Here is a 5,817-nt window from a genome sequence, read left to right as displayed (position 1 = left end):
AGCATGAACTCCTAATGGAAAGGTAAACAGACCTAGTCAGCAGCTAACAGTCTCCCCAGCCGCACCCTCACTGCCAAGCGCTCAGGCGCTCAGAGTGGCTACAGACCTCGGCGGGGTCTAGGTGGCAGGGCTTCCCCTGGGATAGGAAGCGGATGCTGCCTGCAGAGCAGAGAGGGGGTAGCTGAGTGGCTGTAAGAGCATGGCCGAGGGGACAGGGTGCTTGTACCCCGAGGGCTGGGGCCACCGGTCCCTCCCCACTCTGCGTGGTGCAGTCCATGAGCCAACGCTGGCTAAGGATAGATCTAAGAGAACCAAGAGTAGGGCCTTGGAGGTGCTAGAGACCAACCCTCAGTTTGTTCCATTCCTCCTACTGGGCTCCCATCCTAGGGTGTCCAGGATTGGAGACCCTACCAGAGGAGAGGGCGGACATGATAAGGAAACAGGCCTAGCGCCAGCGTGGCATGCGCACACGGGTGGGAGCCTGCGAAGATGAGCAGACACACCTCGGGATGAAAGAAGCCCTCAGTGATCTGCATGTCTGGCTCCTGCAGTTGTGCATGGCCAACCCGAGGGTGGGGGACGGGGAAGCCTCCGTGTTTTCAGTCGCTCCATCTGGGGTTGCTTATCTCCTCTCCCCCAACCCTCCGCCTCACCCCATCAGGACCAAGCAGAATCGAAACTTCATCGCCTCTGCCTGTACTGAGCCTCAAAACTCAGGATTTGATAAGGTTACTGCACCATTAATACAATTGTAGATTTTTTTAAAGCCTCCTCCAAGAGACAGATGTTTGGGCTGATTAAGAATCGAGGAGGAAACCTGCAGCTGCACCAAGGAATAATCTATTGGACAAATATTTTAATAAAAAAGAAATATGAAGAGATCAGCCCGACCTTGCAAGGTCTTCTGCTTTAAAAAAATCTTTATCAAACCCCGATTCTATGGCTTCAATAAACAGAACCCATTACCTCACGGCATCTTTTGTTGGCCCCATACAAGAGAGAACAAAATGGTTATTCAGGGGAACGCTTTCGATTTTTATTGTGGGTAGCCTGCACAAAGACCGTGTTATTGTATTTAAAAGAACCATCTGTAGCAGAAACAATGGCATCAAATTATCTTTGAATACCCACTGAAAAAAACATAAAGCTTTTTTTTTTTATTCTTCTTCTGTACGGTGGGGGGATAGAGCAGTGTTAGGATAACTGACTTTTTTGTTGTTCTCTGGGTGCATTCTTCTCGCTCCCCCTCTCTCCCCCTCACCCTCTCTCTTCTCTCTCTCTCTCTCTCTCTCTCTCTCTCTCTCTCTCTCCCTCTCTCTCTCTCTTTTAAAAAATCAGCCATTTGGGGTTTTAAGCCATAAACGATTTTTCTTGTTGCAGGGGATTGCAGTGGCAAAGCTAGGCTAGGTCTTGGAAGCTGGTGTAAGGCGATGCCGTGAAGGCAGGAGGCTGATGGAGAGACTGGGGGGAAGAAAAGCAGAAATGGATTCACGGTGCCTTGGATGGAGGACGAGAGGGGAACTGCAGGCTCCTTCCACTCGTTCTGTCCGGTGAGAAGTGATCAAGCTTGGACTGACAAGAGGCTCAGGGAACCCTCACGTTCTTTTGCTTTTTTACCTGCCAATCAAACTGCTACAAGACAACACCCTGATCTGGCATGGACATGTAAGTAGCTTGCAACCCAACTTTGACATTCACTGCTAGCTCACTCCTCCCCCCACCTCACTTTCTTCCCCACTCATTCTGGTTTTTTTTTTTTTTTTTTTTTGACCTTTAAGAGATCTGGAAATACACCCTGGGTGGCAGTCATTTAACACTGGCAGATTTAAGTCTGAGAGCGTTAACTTTTGGAATTAAATGCTGATTTAGATTTCTTTAACAAATGCAGAAATGAAATGACATTATGGCATTCTCTTCTGAACAGTTTTAGTGCCGAACATAATCAGTTGTCTTGCAAGGGTGTGTGTGTTGCTTCTTCTACGAAAATGAAGAAATAGATCTGTGAGCCCCCAGAGAGAACCCCAGGAATGAAAAATCCGGGCTTCCATCTTTAAAATGTTAAAACGTAGCATCCACTCCTACAAAGAACCTTTTCCAGACCAGTGTTACTTAGCATGGAAAGAGTGATTTGATTCCAAAGGTACATACCATTAAGGGATTGCTGCTACTGCAATCGGCGTCTTACTATTTTGGTGGTGGCTAGGGGTGGGGGAAGGTTGCGGGGCTGGAGGTGGGGGTGGGGTGGGGGAGAAGAAGGAGACATGGCGATGCCTTGCTTTTTTATGAGAGATTGACATGGAGGGAGACAGAAATGGAAGGGGGGGCCAGGATACCCAGGAAACATTACCTGAGAGAAGGAATTACAGAGCATGGCGAAGCTGGAAGGTGGGAGGGTTTCGGCTGAAGTTGGGCGAGGGGGTGATGGGGCTTGCTCTCTGGCGCCCTCTCATGGTAACTTGAGCCAATGTTTCACTTTCGTAATTCAGTGCTGGGAAAAGCAGCTGGGTTTTTGTTATTGCTGTTGGGTTTGGTTTTTTTTTTTTTTTTTTTCCTCCGCAGACTTAGAAACTGAAGACTATTAGTGGAGCAAATGGGTTGTTTTCATCCCAGAAGCTTATGCGTATGCCTTAAAATCATCCACGTTTTCTCCTTAAGCATCCCCTCCTCTCCCGAAATCTTGTTAGACTAATGGAGGAGGCGAGGCCAGCGTGACTTATGGAGGGTGGTCCACGCCCAATTAGTAATTCGGGAAAGGGATTCCTTTCCTACCTGAACAGCATCCTGACTCTTCTAATGTCCTCGAGAGGTGTAGGGGGGTGGCGTGGGAAGGGATGATTTGGAAATTGCTGATTCTGACACGGGCTCATTATAATACAATTTAAAGGGGGCCCTTAGGAACGAACCTCTGTTACTGCGACATGGGGTGGTCAGGGGGCTTTCCTTCCTGCCTCCTTTTCCTTTCTTTTTTCCCTTCTTTCCTTCTTTTTTATTTTATTTAAAAAAATTTGGTAGATAAAGGTTAATCTTGGGCTGAATGATAGAGCTATGATTGACAAGAGAAAAGGTGTGGAGGGCAGGTCGCGCTGTCTTATTTACAGCCCACTGCTTGCTGTAGAGTCTTTGTTAGGACTGGAAAGCTAATTTAGTGCTGATCAAAAGCACCACAGAGTTAAAGGACTGGTAATGACTGCTAATTTCATTTCAGCCTCATGCATCCCCAACCGCTGTAATTAAAGACACGCTATTTAAATACAGGTGAAGGGTTTAGGGTGCCTTTTTTTTTTTAAGTTGGGTAGGGGGGTGGGCGGATTACAATTTTATTTAGATGTGTTCTTATACTGTACTTGGGTGTTAGGTAATCCAAAATCAGATTTATTTGTATTATTATTATTTAGAGGCGCTCCTTGTCATTTATACCTGGTTTTGTAGAATCCACAGTGTGAAATGTGTCAGTCACGTAAAAGCCCCTGTTTAAAGAAAGGGCGGGGAACGGGGTGCAGAGGGGTGACTATTTAGGGGTGATTTAAATATTTGGGTCTCCCCCCCCCCCGTTTCAAATTAATAGAAGAGGCTTCAGTATAGTTAAAAGTATTTGAAACTTGGGGCAGGGTTAACAGGCCAAAGGGATCGATGTCAGCTTTATAAGTACTTCTAAAAAGATCATGTGAACCGATGGAAAAATGTTTTTAATTAGATAATTTCTCCCACTCTGGCCGCGGTGTGGGCTCAGAAACCGTGTGATTTCTCAACCGATAGGAGTTTCTTTATGAGAACAGCAAAGGATAAAAAAGCTCGACATTTTCGTAGTTGGCTAACATTGATAACCCCCCCAACACACACACAAACACACACACACACACACACACACACACACACACACACACACCCCACACACACACCCCCCACACACACTACCCCCAAAAGAATTTCGCCTTTAATCCCTTTCCATCGACGGAGACGAAAGCTCTGTACTCGACCCCGCGAGCGGGCGGCCCGCGCCTTCCGGGGCTGGAACTCAGAACTCAGACGAGCCGCGGCCGCCGAGCCGCCGCGCAGGTTCGGGCCCGGCGCCCCCTGTTGGACACAGGGGGAGCTGCGCGGCGCCCGTCCCGGAAATCGACAGGCTCTTGCTCTGGGGTTGAGGGAACCCTCTTCTGACGACCCTCGGGGGGAAAAGGCTGGGAGGTCCGGAAGCAAGTTGCTGTATCCTTGAAAGGGAATATGATTCTAACTCCACAGGAAGCCAGAGAGGCGACCCCATGCAGCTTGCGTTTTCTGTCGGGAATGAGGATGCGCCTGTAGCCCTGCTTCTCCCCTCCCAGCCGACCCCCGCGCGGGTGGGTTCTGGAACCCCTCCTTGGCTCTGCCACGCTAGGACAGGCAGAGAAGCAGGAAGGGAAACAAAGAATGTTTTTCTGTTTTTCTGTTTTCTGTTGCCGAGGAGAATCGGGCCGAGGGTCCCCCTCCCGCTGCGGCCACGTTTCCAAAACTTCAGCGGGAGATGCTGTGGCTGGCTGTCCCGACGTAGGCAGCAGCATCTCGGTCGCCCTGGGGGGGTCTCCGCGAGGGTCGAACGGAGGTTCGGAGCGAAGAAAGTAACTTGGCCTCTTTTTATTGGGTTCGCTCCAGAGCGGAAGTAAAAGGCCAGTCTCTTCTGTGGGTGTTTCCCATCCCCCCCAGCCAATCTTGGTCGAACTTTTTCCTTCCCGGCTAGCGGTGACACTCTAGATGGGGTCCAGGGAACAGGCGCCTGGTGCCTTTCTTCTTTCGTCTGGGCCGTAGGACTTCAGGGCGGGTGCCCGTGGTAAGGGGTGTTTTCTTTGAGATGCGGCCTTTCATTGGCCAGGAATCCAAACTGTCCTGGGGAAAGGAGAGCATTTTTACACTTCCCCCAAACGACCTGTCTACAGAAGAGCGAGCTTCCCTTATTATGATTCTTATTTTTGTCAGCCACCGAGGGCAAAAGTAGCCTTTGAATTATATCAGAAAGATAAACTGTAAAACTGACACATCCTCTGAATTTAAAAGCTGTGGGGAAATAGGGGTTGGCTCAGTTGTTTAAAAATCAAATAAAGTCATTCTTGGGCTAAAGGGACAAGATGTTTTATGATTTCCATCTTCAGAAAATGTACTTAGCAATTTTAACTTTGACCCTTAAGAACTTTGGGACTCGCTTTTTTTTTTTTTTTTAAGTTTGCCTATTGAAGGAAGCCACTTTTAAAAAATAAAAGAATGGCTGGTGGAAATATCTAACCCTGTGACTATGAAAGCTGTATGCTACCCTTAGGTGTTCTCCCGCCTCCCGAAATGAGCGAGTCCGAGGTCGTGTCTAAAGGGACGTGGCTGCTCCTGGCCGTGAGCGGTGTCTTCTCCATCTGGTTCCAGAACCGGCTCTCCGGTTGCCCTTTTTTTTAGTTAGTGGGTTCAGACGTAGAGGCAGGGAGGGAATCGAGGCTTCTGACACTCCGCTCCCCGGAGTTCTCTCGAAACGACAGGCCAGCGGGCCCCCAGCCCCGGCAGCCCGCCCTGCGCCCGGCCGAAAGGCTGCGGCGGGCGGGCGGGGGCCGGGCGCGCCCAGGGGCGCTGCGCTCCCCGCCGAGGTCCGGAGGCCGCGCGGAGGCTCCCGCGGCTCGCGCGGGGAGCGAGGCCGAGGCCGGCCAAGCCTCGGAGCCCACCGCGAAGCGGGGTCTGCGCCTGTGCGCTTCGGAAGTGCTGCCGGGCGTGCCAGGGCGGCGTCCCGGGGCGTCCACTCCGCGCCGCACCCGGGGGTCCCCACCTGTAGGGAGAAGGCAGGGGCGGGGGGTGCGGGCGGGAGGG

At 50.6% G+C, this 5,817-nt stretch overlaps 1 long non-coding RNA gene across 1 annotated transcript in view; it reads left to right on the top strand.

Annotated features, from left to right (window-relative positions):
• Window positions 1–1,010: 1,010 nt before the first annotated feature.
• LOC103261801 overlaps window positions 1,011–5,817 on the top strand; it is a 10,908-nt gene continuing 6,101 nt past the window's right edge. Inside the window, exon 1 of the long non-coding RNA XR_504386.2 lies at window positions 1,011–1,665. This is a non-coding gene — a long non-coding RNA (uncharacterized LOC103261801). The remainder of the gene's footprint in view (window positions 1,666–5,817) is intronic.

The sequence above is a fragment of the Carlito syrichta genome, unplaced genomic scaffold, assembly GCF_000164805.1.
Source record: "Carlito syrichta isolate Samal-C Ts95f unplaced genomic scaffold, Tarsius_syrichta-2.0.1 Scaffold304015, whole genome shotgun sequence".
Lineage (NCBI taxonomy): Eukaryota > Metazoa > Chordata > Mammalia > Primates > Tarsiidae > Carlito > Carlito syrichta.
The sequence above is the reverse complement of the archived record's forward strand: the minus strand, read 5'-3'. Positions and strand labels throughout refer to the sequence as shown.